This window comes from Amblyomma americanum, chromosome 6 (assembly GCF_052857255.1).
Source record: "Amblyomma americanum isolate KBUSLIRL-KWMA chromosome 6, ASM5285725v1, whole genome shotgun sequence".
In the NCBI taxonomy this organism is placed as follows: Eukaryota; Metazoa; Arthropoda; class Arachnida; order Ixodida; family Ixodidae; genus Amblyomma; species Amblyomma americanum.
Window position 1 is genome coordinate 71763275 of NC_135502.1, and position 14230 is coordinate 71777504.

The following is a 14230-nucleotide window of genomic DNA, read 5'->3' on the forward strand; positions in this document are numbered from 1 at the left end:
TCAAAAGAGGAGAAAGCCTCCTTCCTATGCAGCGTGCACAGACTAGTTGCCTCCGCAAGTACAACAAAACGCTTTTTGCAGGAATGTTCTGCTGCCAGTGTATTCGTTTATTTACCGGAACAAAATTCTAAACATCTGTCATACATTTTCCTGATTGCACGTTTCATCGGAGTGTATATCAAAGAGCTTTGCAACTTCCGATCTACAGGCTGGTGCCCTAAATAACTAACTTATTTACTTCTGCTTCTAGCTTAGCCTCAAACAACACCCTTCTTTTGTGTTCTGTTCCCGTTTTCTTTGGTCCAAGCATCAGCTCTTTCTTTTTTCTTACCGGAAGTGCCAAGCGTGTCTCCTCTCTTGTACACAAGCACTCGCTTGTACAAGACACCGCAGCGCATACTCGCTTCTCTTGCCGTTAAGTTCGTGTCACAGTCGCACCACGAGGGTAAAAAAGCACAAAAGGAAAGAGAAATATTGCCAAAGGCTGTTCATAAGCAAAGTGAGGGCGTCTATATGCAAGAAATATTATGCCCGCAGTAACTACCTCATCACATTTGCATCGTGTCCAGGCGTAGTGCTGCATCGGCTTCAGCATGTTCAGACGGCCTGAAAGGTGCCAACCAGGGAGAAAAACTACACGACAAAGAAGGAGCCATGACGCCAAAAAAAGAGCCTTCGACATTTTTCTTTCCTCCGACGGAAACTTCTCGCAATTCACCATTTATATTCACAAATTTTGTGAAGAAAATGCAAGCGAAGAACGATGCGAACGAAGGACCAGAAAAACCGAACGCAAGCTCATCCGACGGAGAGTAGCGTGTGCATAAATCCGCAGTACAGACTCGTGGAAAGAATGCAAGAAATAGGAAGAAGTGGATGAACAATTTTAAAAAGGAGGGCCCCCACCTACACCCTCACCTCAGTTTCCAGGCTCCATCTATGTGCTGCCGTCGTTGTATTTTGAGCTCCGAATGAAAATTCATATAAGGCACTCGGTCGCGCTCGGCCTTAATACGTGTTATATATACACGGAGGAAAGTGCTCGGCTGCAGTGTGCGGGGATGATCAGCGAAAGAGAATACGAAAATGAGCTCCTAAGGAAACGCTGTTTGGTGGTCTACTTTCACGGCTCAATAAAGTAGGCAATGAATTGACACGCGTGCGTTTTGCAAGAGCTGTCAAACATTTGTTATGGATAACGAAATGGTAATTTGAGCCGGGAATTGTTTTTGAGTACGGAAGGGTTGAGCAGGCCACTTCGACTGCTCTTCCCGGTCTCGATATTTACCATTTTTGCAGGCAGTGTGATGGCATACAGTTAATGTTCAGCAAATTTCTGCTATCCTGACCCATGTCTTGGAACCACTTAAGGTAACTGAAATTTTCAATTATGTGCTTGGATCTTTCTCCTCCTCGAAGATGTTGACTGGCATATATGACATGGGAATCCCGTCACCCCTACGTTAACAGTTTTTACTTTTCGCGAAGCCATGCCGCTCGTTTTATATTCTCAGTATATTCACATTTCAAAGGTTTTATACCTGTTGTAGAATTTAATAAATGCCGTGAACTCTCACGTCTAGAGATTTCATGTAAAATTTAGCACTACAAGTCACTTGGGACTACCAGGGTGACTGCTTTCAGCCACCCGAAACAGCTTTCTCACGCTGCGACTACTGCTTCAAATTCGAACATATCACGCACCATCCCGTTACTCACTCGAAATCAACTATTTCAAGCACAGTATTCGACTGGAACAACTACCTGCCAACCACTGCCACTGCAATTAGCTTAGAAAAATTTTAAGTGCTGATCTATTGTTATGCCGATACTTATTCTTAGTCGCTGCTTCTCTTAATCCGCCTTGTACTTTGTTTGCTTTTATTGATTATTTAGCTTTGATATACTCCTGTTTATTGCCCATAACTGCATTACTGCCGCATCTCAGTTATATATTTTATGTTTATCTTGCTGTTCACGTTATATTTCTAGGCATGCTTCCTTCCTTTTTGTTTCGTTTATATTCTCATTTTACATATTTGGTCTGCTTACATCTTTATGGGTTTTGCGCCTACGTGCTCTGCAAATCTGATGCTGGTTGGATGTTACTCATATCTTTCGATGGCCATTTGTTATCGTCTTGCTTTATTTGTTTTTTTAAGTATTTGTATATTTCATCCATAGCGCCTCCTTCTCTTCGTTGGGGGCATTAAAGGTCTTATGAGTAAAAATTAAGAAAAACCAAGTAATCGGTTTCCTAGTTTCACGAAGAAAAAACGCCCAACCGGTGCTTTTGTGGCAGCGTTTCGCCAAGACTACTTTTTTGTCGAAAACACGCTTTCGTCGCATGACACAATCCGGTTTCTTAAAAAAAAAGCAAAAGAGTTGCCAGGCTCGGCTTAGTGTATTTTTCTCCGAAGCGAATCAGTGTAAGCATTCCAGCCATAACAGGTTAGACCATGATCCTTTAGAAGCAATGGCTTTAGACAAAGAAAGAGTTACGTCCCTTCACTGCTGGCCACATTGAAAAACTGCCAGTGCTCTCTTTTACTTTTCACTTACGTCACCACCCTCTGCAGCTTAGCGCCAAGAGAAGGCGCACATCTTAAAACCTATAACTTTCTCGAGGCGAACAAAGAACTTCGATGAGAGCCTTTTTTTCGGTGCGTGTGTGAAAATCAATCTTGTCAGCGCAAACTAAAGCCGTGTCATATATCTCAGTATATACCAAAAACCTCTTTCCAGAACGTTTATATCGGCACTTTGCGTTCAGTTGTTCGACAAATTTTAAATAATCTTCTCGTCATAACGTTTCGAAGTATAAAGGTTAAAAGATAACAAATATTTTATCAAATCTCGACACAAAAAGGTTTGTTTAGATCTTCATCGCGGCTTGAATTCTTCAACCAAAGTAGGCTACATAAAAGTCGCGAATCATAGCAAAATGCACGAAGTTTTAAAAAGGCGTGAGTATTTATTATCTGTATTTTTGTACTTTTCTCTGGTACTGCCCATGCTCGGAGTTCTGGATTAAGCAGCATGAGGTCTGTGACATTCACAAAATTTTATTCATCCGATGAGTGTAAACAACTTCAGTCATGTGCGCACGAACAGAAAAGAGAACAGCAATACATGCACCCCTCTCTTTGAACTGATAATAAAAAGAACATGATGACTTGTGAAAGCACGGTTTTTCGCTTTAGGATTCGAAATAACATTGCTCAAACCGACGCGCCAAAATCATCCCCCCCCCCCCTCCCTCCTCCCGCAGGAAGTAGTGAAAATAGCCTTGGTAGTTTTGTTATAGTCATCTTTCAAATTGCAGCAGCTGTTCGGAAATCAAAAGTGGAACTTCCCGCGTCATCGCGCTCAGTACCTCTGTAAGTAAAAAAAAGCATTCAACGCTGTCCGTCACTCTACAAGCTTTATTAAACTGCTGTCACTTTATTTGTAAAATTTATGGTGACTCCAGAAGAATGCTTCGTTACATGATCCACCTATAAATAAGACCAAGTTGTTTAATTTACCACGTTATTCTGGCACTATTAAAAGACATGAGCAGGCTTCTCTAGAGATCTGGAGCAGTGTATTGTAGAACGATGGAAGCGAAACCATAGCGTAGCTGCTGCAGAACGGAAACTGTACTCACGCCTCTAACGCGCATATGCCTAAGCAACTGCACTCAAGCTCAAGCATAGCGTCCGAAACCCAGTTCCTGTGGAACAATTTCTCTTCCTCCGCTGCAAGGCACACTGCTTCTCCACTTTTGATATTCCTCCCATTACAGCGCTCACCCTTGGTAGTATGTTGTGCCTCTTTCGACATAGATATCTTCGCTTATCATGTGCATTATTTACCATGTTCAGAGTATTCTTCACTGAGCATTCATACATTTTTAGCGAACAGCATTTATTACAATCTGTATCAAGAAAACAGCATCGGTGCATTTATTACGAAGTAAACACTGGCGTTGCTGGTTTGGCCTTTTGCTTCGCTAAAGTTGTTCAGGAATTAGGACGAAACATCCGTCCGGAGCAAAATAGTTCAGCTGCTGTATAAAAAAGGACAGTTTATGGCTTCCGCACAATGAACACCCTGACATTCGTTATGGCGGACAATTAAAAGTAAATACGAAAAATAATGCCTTGCCCTTAACGCCTATGGCACAACAATCTGCCACACATTGAGAAGGAGAATGCTGAAGTGCCTGTGCTCTGAGATATGGGTTCAAGCTGAAACTAAGCTTGTGGTGTTTGGTTTGGTTTATTGGTGTTTAACTTCCCAAAGCGACTCTGACTATGAGGGACGCCGTAGTGAAGGGCTTCGGAATGTTCGACAACCTGGAGTTATTTAACGTTCACTGACATCGCACAGTACACGGGCTTCTATATTTTCGCCTCCATCGAAATTCGACCGCCGTGGCTGGAACCCGCGTCTTTCGGGAGTGTAACCGAGCGCCATAACCACTGAGCCACCGAGGCGGCTAAGCTTAGGATGTGTCCCTCTCACAACGACAAACGATGACGTGCTTACAAGTGAAATTGAAAGCAGGAAACCTCGACTGATTCTGCCATCCGCTTTTGTTCTGTTGCTACAGATGTGCTGGGCGTGGTGGTCACCGAGGTCCGCCTCCTGTCGGACAGCAGCAAGACGCAGTACGTGCTGCAAGGGGAAGGGGCCACGCTGCTCTGCTTCTTCTTGCTGTCTGCCACCGAGGACCTCCGCCGCGTGCTCTGGTTCAAAGATGGCGCCGAGGTGTACGTGTGGCGTAAGGGGCGCCGGCCGCTGGCGCGAAACCTGTTCGAAAAGCGAGTCGACCTGAGCAACCGCTCTCCCTCCTTCCTCACCATCCTCAGCGCACACATGTCCATGCAGGGAAACTACACCTGCAGAGTGGAGACTGATGCTGGTGCCTCGGAAAACGATTTCTTCCTGCCCGTCATCATCGGTGAGTGCAAACTTCGGTCTGTGTAATGAAAGCCCCGGAAGTCGGCGGCCATGCTCGACTGCACAAGTGAAATCATGTAAAATACGATAAGCTTTGTACTCACGAAACTTCTCTTTCACCTCCAGACAATCCAAGCAACCGTTATTGCTGTTGTCGGGCTATGATCCGGAGCCAAAGAAACTCGTTCAACCACTCTTGTTCGATGGAACGAAACAAGTGTGACAACGCTAAGGCGGGGGCAGCAAATAGCTTCTGTGGTCTCCTTCATATCCATTCACAGTCAGTCGTTCAGTGCTGCCCGGAACTCTGCCATTGAAGTGTTGCTTTTATGACACAGCTCTTGGCGGGTTAGACACCTAATGGCTCTGTGCTCAATAGAGGGGCGCAGAAGAATATGCCGGGGCACTGAAGGAAGCGCGTGTTGCCATTTCTTCTGTTTCGAACTTGTCCAACCATTACGTATTCTACATCACGTCCATTTGAGATTATTTAGCTCTGATCTGCTATCATCTCTTGTTTGGGTATTTCTATTGTTATGGCAACGTAATACGTACGAGAGGTAAGACATATAGAGTGAACTGTGCGAAGAAAGTTCTTGTGGGTGAGAGGTATGCGGCATTATAGAGCAGTAACGGGTCAGCGAATCTGGCAGTACGGGCTGCAAGGCTCCTGTGAATTCTGTAGGTCATGATTCATGGCATATTAGGCAATAAATGTTTTTCAGCTCCCATCCTCGGCACTCTCAGGCGAACTGTGTCCAAACATCGCGGTTCAGTGGAACTCGATTAAGACGCGAGATATCCGCCAGCGATGTATTTATGTGCAGGAAAGAGGCCGTTTTAAATAAAAAGAGGAGGCAATTAAGCTGAGAGTACCAAACATTTTTTGTGCGACAACTATCAACCTGCAGTACAGCGCTCCACGAAAGTTGTACCGCCGAGGGTGAGGCGCAATAGATGGAGCCGGCGTCCCGTGCTGTGAACGTGCGTGCTTGTATTTTTTTTAGTTTTGTGAATTATTCTGGTATTTTCTTTACTTTATACACACCTATTTCTGCTTTCTTTTTCTCTGGTCACAGTTCTCTCTGTATAGACTACTTTCTTACCGCGAGCGACAGCGATGCTCTTTGAGCCGCGCTCTTTTTCTCGCAAAGGAAGTTCTTGATTCATTTTTAAAGAGAGGGGATTCTTTTTCTTTGTTCAATTTTATCCACTATTGTTACCACGCTGATAGCTTTTCAATCTAATTCCTTGTGGTGCCTGAAAGCTCCACATCGTGCACTTTTTCTTTTCCCAGATTTCCTTGGCGTATTGATCAATGCCAGTCAGTGTACATCCCTGGGCTTAAATAAGGAGCGACTGTTACTTACAAACAATATGCAACCTCTAGTTAAATCAATAATTGGCGTGAATAGCGTAATTACATTGTATTATCTTCCCTACTTCAGGAATTTCTAAGCTTTGTGTAGAAATCAAAATCAGCATTTTGTACGTAATTAAACTTTCTGAAAAGCTGCCTTCTCTTGGTCCATGTGCTACAGGTTCGTGCAAGGACGGTAGCTGAACGACGTTTTCAGACCGTGTGTCGCGCACGGAGATCGTGGAACTGGACAGCGGAGGCATGTTCCCAAAGCCTTCACCCGCGTGTGGTGTGTACAATGAGGAGACCGGCGTCTACCTGAACACAGTGCCCTTCGACCGCGCCCAGCCGGCGGCAAACTCAACTTACGAGGTTCGACTGCATCGCGTCTTCCAAGTGCGTGATTGGTTTTCGTACCAAAACCTGACTTTCCGCTGCCACGTCATCGTTCTGGGCACCGACTGGCGCTCGGCCATCTCCCACAAGCTGTTTGGAGGTGGGTGGTATTGTCTTTCAGCGGAGATTATAGATACAAAGAGGGAGCATGTCGCTGTATAATGTTTTCTGTCGGCGTTGTTAATCTGATTAACATTTATGCGCTGTGCAGCGCTGTCATTTACCGTGAGTTACGGGCACGTTTTAGTAGCAGTAAGATAACATTTCGCAATGTCGCGCGGCCAACATCGTGTGTAGCATGGTACGGTATGGTATGGTATGGTATAGTAGGCACTCACAGAGCATCCAAGACGCGTTTTTTGGCATCTCACAACCGCGTGTTCTGCCTGATATCTGCTGTAACCCCTACACATAAGTGCACAAGGCATTTGAGGGGCGTTTCAAAGCGCTTGGCGTCTTACGACAACGAGTCCCGCCCGATGACGCCTAATGCGGCGATGATGTACAGGTAGTGTGTTGGAAAGAGCAGGGTGGTGTCCTTAGTCCGGAAATTCATTGCCGTAAGCAGCTGCCCTTGCTCGTTCGATAAGTTGACGTCCTTCTTTCGAGCTAGACAGTACCGCCTCCCGCCGCTCCCGGATTGGCTGAGTTACGATATCAAAGACTTGGTCTTTTTTTAGCAGTCTCATTCTATTCGCTCTGGTTTGCCTTCTCCCCACAAAATTTGCGTTCTGATTTGATGAAATCCTGGTTTATGGCGTGAAGTACACAAGGGCTGTGGAATGTATGAGTATGTTTTCTACGGAGGTAAATCTCCTGGTTCTTGCTCAGGTCTTTGGCAGGTGGGGAATATGCCTGCCGCTCTAATCTGAGGTGTTGTAGTATCTTTTTGTACGTTTTTGAGTGGAAAGAACTGGTGCGATTCTGAGGTACATCTATTAGGGACCCGAAGGGGAAAAGCTCGGGCTGAGTTGCGTGGCAACTCGTTCCCCTCTATACTCTGGTGACCAGGTATACACATCAACTATTTGACGTCAGCGTAGGCTTGTGATGTTTGGAGGTTCAAGGATACAAAAAGGGAAATCTTAATGTTAACTAAGTTTCAATGTGATATTTTTGAGTCTGTGAGTTTGTATTGCGAGGCGGGGTGTGTTGTCGCTAAAGCTATAGCCACCTGTTCTACTGTTGTGCTGTGGCAGACTGCTGGAAGTCCGTCGAACGTCTTCCCTTCGGGGACAACTGCCACTGTGGCTAGTACACCTTCGGGGCTCGCGGCGTCGACGTAGAATACGCCTTCTTGCATGCCGTAATGTTTCTGGATTCCATTTTTCTTGCATGTCTTCGCGCCTGGTGGTACGTCGGGTGAATGTTTCTTGGAAAGAGAGTACACTTGAAGCATCCTTTACAGGTTCTTGGGATGACTTGTTTAATAATAATGTTGAAAGGGCACTCAATATTGAGACTAGTGAGGACATTTCTGCCTGTCTATGTGGTTGCCAGTCGGACCGCTTGAGCGGTGACGATTGCCTCGATGAGCTCGATGGTGTTGTGGACCTCTAAATGAAGCAGACGCGCTGCCGATGCTAATAGCAGTAAGCCACTAGAAGTTTTATTGGCCGTTTTATTATGGTGCCCAGATGCTTTACATCAGCTTTCATGTGGCATCGGTATGGTGCCACGTATACCATAAGCCTTATGACAAATGCTTGTATAAGACGAAGGCGCTATTTTCCTTCACACCGCGTCTCTGAGCTGTGATTCCGGCAATCATACGAGCAACTCGTTCACCCACGCCACGGAGCTTTTGTAGTGTGAGTAAATTGTTGCCCCTCTTGTTGATGTGAAGCCCGAGAATTTTGAGTGTTTCCACTTCATGCATTAGGGTGTCGTTGATCTGGACTTCTATGGTGTCTTGGTTCTTTCGTTGTCGAAGGGTGTGGATTCACATACTGCTTAGAAAAATCAGAACTTTTTAACAATCGACATCCGATGGCGGCGACGAACGCAGAAACAGGCCCCGTATTGCAAGCTCAGAAAGTACAAGGTGGAGGACGACAATTTGTTTCTGCAATAATAACACAACACTTTGCAGAACGAAGGCATTAACATACCAGCCGGACTTCAAACATACTGTGCACCCTTGAAAAGGGTCATCGGAGAGCAATAGTGTTACCAACCGTATCCACTGAAACTCGACAAGGAACAGGACGGTGACTTCAGCACCATTCTGGGGCATGCGCTCAATTTAGCAACAACAAACTATCTTTGAGGAAATCATCATTTCGGCATCTTTGAGGAATGAGACCTTCGAACGCCGCTGCCAAGCATCGAAGGCTTATTTAAGAAAAAAACTGAGAAACCGACGCAGGCATCGAGACACTCAAGCAGTGCCGAACTGGCGTTAAAGCTCGGAATCCGGACACGAACGCGACAAGTGTGAAGTGGAGGCCAAGAATTCACTTCTGTATTTAGATACTTCTTTCTAGCACGCCTGTAGGATAGTTAAATAAATCGGAACTGTACTCCTAGGCACTGGTTGCTACGCTTCATATATAGGATTCTAGGGCCAACGTTACTGCCAATGTACCAAAAGCGGCCGCGTCCATATAAAACTCTGAAATTGCGGAAGTATGCGGATAAAACTTTCTTTGCCTGCGCAGACTCTGGATGCTCACCGGACCCGCCAGAGATCGTCAACGGCTACTACAACGTAAGTGGCGAGGAGACGTGCTGGAGGTCACCGGCCGAAGGATCTGTTACGCGCTACCACTGCCTTGAAGGGTACGAACTGCGAGGACCAAGGGAGCTGGTGTGCCGTAATGGCTCCTGGATGGCGCCACCTTCTCCGGCGACATCCTCAGAAGAACAGCCGCCTACGGCAGTGGCTAGAACCATCAAAATCATTATCTGTGGTGAGCCAAGCACACTCGTGCCGACCAGGATTCGGGCCCAGTGTGCCGTTGCGGTTGGTTAGATGGTAGTTAGCAGTAGTTGCCGTGACGCTGCAAACTACGGCAAAAAGTCGTGCTTGGAAAAATATCGAGGCTCCAGAAGTCATCAATTTGGTATCGTGAAGGATATAAACATTCCTGGGTGTTACAACAACAGCCTCCCTAGAAAAAATAATTTAAGTTATAAAAACGACTTGACACACACGCGAACCGTACGCACAGGTGTCATAATCAGAGTTTGCAATCATTGCTCTTTTCCAAGTCATTTGTACGTAATCGTTCGTTGTAATGCCTTTCCCTTAATTAAGCATTTCAGAGCCTTCGTTTGTTGTTAGTCCTACTTCATTTAACGGATAGGTGGAAAAGTGATCTCCCTTTGCTCTCTCCCATCTCTATCTTTCCCTCCGTTCCCTTTCTCACGTGTAGGGTAGCATACCAGGCGTCGCCTAGTTAACCTCCCTGCCTTTCCGCTCGTCTCTCTCTCTCTCTCTCTCTCTCTCTCTATTTCATTTATTCCGAAGCACGGCGCGATTATTGGCGAGCTAAGAAATTGATTAAATGCGGCCAGGTTTGATAAATGAGAAAATTTTTAACAGTGGAGTGAATGGTATAGTGAAGTAGAACAAATGTTAAGATTGCATAATGAGAAACGACTTTTTTGCGCAGTTGTTTTACGATGTGCTTAGAGACGTATCAGCACAGCAGATGCAAGCTTAAACGCATAGTCTGTTGGAATTAATGAAGTTGCGTTTAATTGAAAACCTCTTTATCAGGCGAACGGGAATTATTTTCATATTCATCGTTCATGTGCCGTCGTTTCAGAAATTAACGGCCAAGCTGATGTGGAACGAAGTCGCTTGCTCACTACCATTATGTAAACGTTGTCTGCACTCCTGTCGTTTCATTTTACGCTGAATTTTACGTAAAAGCCACTAGCAACTACGCCAACTCTCGGGATTTGCCTAAGCTACCAGGTAGCAAGGCAAAGGTGAGAATCTAATCTCATTCACTCTCTGCTCTTAGTTTTCGGTGCCCACGAAAAGAAAATTTGGTCTCAGAAAAAAAAATGCTTTGGCGAAAGTTAAAATTTTGTAGAAAAATTATTAGACCTTACGGACGTTGGACATTCATTGTATAGGCGCACATTCCGGGTTGCTCAGCGAAATTTTACAGCGCTGCCTTCTAGCATTTTCTTAAACCTGATCTTAAGTTTTGAACATACAGCAGTGAACGGAAATATTTGATATTCCAGTTTTTTATTTACCTTTTTTTACTGCACTAAAATTTGCGCACGCGTGGTTAGTGGGACGACAATATAAGACTTTTTACACTAGGACAACAAATTTTTATAATAACATTAGGCGAAATTTTGCTCCCACAGCAAATTTTTTGAACATCAGCTTTCTGCGTTGCGTGAACGCGTCGGCACTTATATGATTTTCTTATTACAAAATAGGGCAACAGTTTAAACAATACCATTTAACAATAACCGAATGCGTCAATCCTTTTCACGCAAGTGTATTCGAGCGGTCACTGCTTGGCTCCGCCGAAGCATATAGTCTAGAAAAGTGTCAGTGAACGTCAAAATCATGTTTCTCTGCTTATCCACCAGCGGCTTCTCAAATTTCTGCTCGGCGCTGCTGGCTGTGTTGTCCCTCCGACGATGCGTGATGCTTGTGCCGAAACATTCAATTGAAACATTCTCAGTAGCCCCAATTGGTCAGTTTATAAGGTTCACCATCCTCTTCTTCGTAGAGGAAGCGTAGAGGAGTGCTTCGGCTCGTAATTCTGTTGAAACACTTGCCCGAGTTCCAGATTATTTTGTCCCTAGACCCCATGGAAACAAAAATATAAAAAATGCCCTGAGAAATCTCTTCGCTTATGGCTCGTTGCATTCAGGAGAAAAACTCCATGAACAGAAAATCAGCCCTGTGCCATTACGTTCTCGTCTCCCTGGTTTAAAATGAGAAGTTCATAACTGCTCCACACAAGTTCCGTTTGGGGTGACGTATACAACAAATCCCATCGTTCCCACACGAAAATAACTTCAATTTTTGTAACAAAATCACTTTTTTCAATTCGTGGTGTGTCCACACCGGGTGTTCCTTTATCTACATCATCCTGGAAGCCCAATTCTTTTCATAGATGTGTACGGTTATAGCTGGGCTCCTGTCGTTTAGTTCAGCACGCCGCACATGACATCTAACAGTCCACGTAGTTACTGTGAAGCTTAATAACAGGGCCAGATCTTCGGAAATATCAATAACACTCAGCCTGGAGGTTTTTATGTTTGCGCGAACAATGCCTTTCTTAACAACTTGATTGGCCGTTCTTGTCTATCCTGCGAAGATCAAAAAACGAAACTTCCTCAGAACCGACATCTCAAAACTGGTGAAGGCACGGAGAGCGCTACTTTTAAATTCAGCGAAAGCTGTTCGTGTTTCATTTGAACTGCTTTGATGTTGTTGTGCAAAGCACACACTCAGCCCACTTCTTATAAATTATGCAGTATCAAACGCAACCGCAGGAGATGTCACCGGGAAATGACTGCAAGTTAATAATAATTTAGGACAGACAGAAAAGGAATGCAATGTCAAGCACTCGTTAAAGAACAAAAATGAAGAACAACTTGAATGCAAACAGTTACGCTCCCAAAAATAGTTGCCGGAAAAGGAGGAGATTATTGCATCATAATAAATTCATAAATAGCAAATATAGGCTTTTTGTGTTTGCGATATTTTGAATTTATACAAAAGCAATTAAAATATCCCTTTGTTTCTTGTTTTATGCTCACCTAGAGGCACACTCGTCAAAATGGAAAACAAAGACATTGTAAATTTTTATGTGCATAAGATAACGCGGCTTATTACGAACTGCATTATAATAATTTTGTTTTAAATACCTGGCTTGAATGAACAAAAGGACCTCTTGTGTCTTCCATATTATTGTAGTTCATAATACTGCGTTCGACTAATTCTTTATACAACGGCCTCTCAAGCTTTGATGCCGTTACGTTTAAGTATCTAATATCAGAAATATAAAAAGGCGTTCACATACTTATTTTTTCTTCTGATTTTTAGGGACCAGTCAACCAGCTTTCACATCAGAGTTTTCACTAAGGCCAACGGGCGATTCGAGACGTGTACCGCTGGGAAACTGAACAGCCCGTCTATGACTGATGTTTGCTGCCTTGATGGATCCTGTGTGCAGCGCCAAAGATGAGATGCGTCGGGAATACTGGCCGCCTTGTTAAAGTATATTTAATATATCATCTCTGCTCAATCTCCAATCTGACTGCCCTCCACCCAGATATAAGATATGGGTGCAGTGAGGCAAAGCACTATTACAATATAACCACGCATAACTTTACATGCTCTCAACTGAACCAAAAATACTGAAACATACCCAGCAAAAAAAAAGAAATCTTTTCGCCCTTGTCTCTTCACTTCCGCGGAAGAAGGCCACTCAAAAAGCGATTAAGGGCCAAGAGTATAATGGTATGATCGCTGAGTGTTAAGAATTCAGCAGTATTTTTATCTGTGGTGATCGCTCATAACACTGCTTTGCTATTTCTTTCTCTTGCTCACTTTATTTTTCAGTTTGTGCCTGGCAGAGGGGATTTTAAAAAGCTTCACTCGCTTGCCTTACGCCATGCGGCACAAGTAGCGTACACAAACTGCACCAGGGCTCATCGTATTGACTTTGTAGGTGGTAGCGTGTACTGGTTGACGAGGTACAACGAATAACATGGGAAACTGCAGCCATGAGATGACTGGACAAGCAACCGTAAACTTAGTGCCACGCTCAACACACTGCCTGCCCTTTTGTAATAAAGGCTTTTCGTACCAAATTACACTTGTACGCTTTTTTTTTGTTTTCATTCACTCCCTCGGTGAAAGAACTCCACATCTAACTGCTGCATTGTACGGCTTGTGGTCACTCTGCACGGTAACACTTACATTCTGCTCCTTCGGCCCTCCTGAAGAAGCTTTAATCACTAGAATTAGAAGCTTTGATCACTCATTTAATCAGAATTCTAGCTTCTAATTTATAATTAGAAGCTTTAATTACTGAATTAGAAGCTTGAATCACGGCCTTAGAAGCTTTAATCACTGATGCTATGTGTTCAGCACCCTCGCCAACTCCAGGCGGAAATAAATTTGTACAAATACTCGCCATAGCCTATTCGTACCTGGCATCCCGATGATGCGATTGGCTGTATCCGCCCCCGCCCAGATCCCCACGTGCGCTCGCTCCAAGGGACATCTGGATCATGTGGCCACAGGTGGAGCCTAATCGACAGGGCCACTATGAGGCCAACAAGTGCCTCGGAGGACATGAGAATTGACCCTTCGTACTGCCTGGTAGAGTATGGCAGTAGGCCAGCATATGAGGCATAATAGGCCCGAAGAACTGTGAATTATACTAATTGGTGGAAGTAAACGCGACCATGCGCTGTCTCTTTCCGTCGACTCAAGCTTCTTTTGGTCCTGGGGGCCTATTATATTTTGACGCGGCCATATTATTCTGCCCCTCCGCGGTGGCTCAGTGGTTAGGGCGCTTGACTACTGATGCG

At 44.6% G+C, this 14230-nt stretch overlaps 1 pseudogene across 1 annotated transcript in view; it reads left to right on the forward strand.

The window, feature by feature from the left end:
• LOC144094383 (uncharacterized) overlaps positions 1–14002 on the forward strand; it is a 49301-nt pseudogene extending 35299 nt beyond the window's left edge. The window contains exons 2-6 of the transcript XR_013306497.1: positions 4598–4948; positions 6489–6803; positions 9364–9668; positions 13254–13387; positions 13891–14002. The product of XR_013306497.1 is annotated as an uncharacterized LOC144094383 (transcript). The remainder of the gene's footprint in view (positions 1–4597; positions 4949–6488; positions 6804–9363; positions 9669–13253; positions 13388–13890) is intronic.
• Positions 14003–14230: the final 228 nt, after the last annotated feature.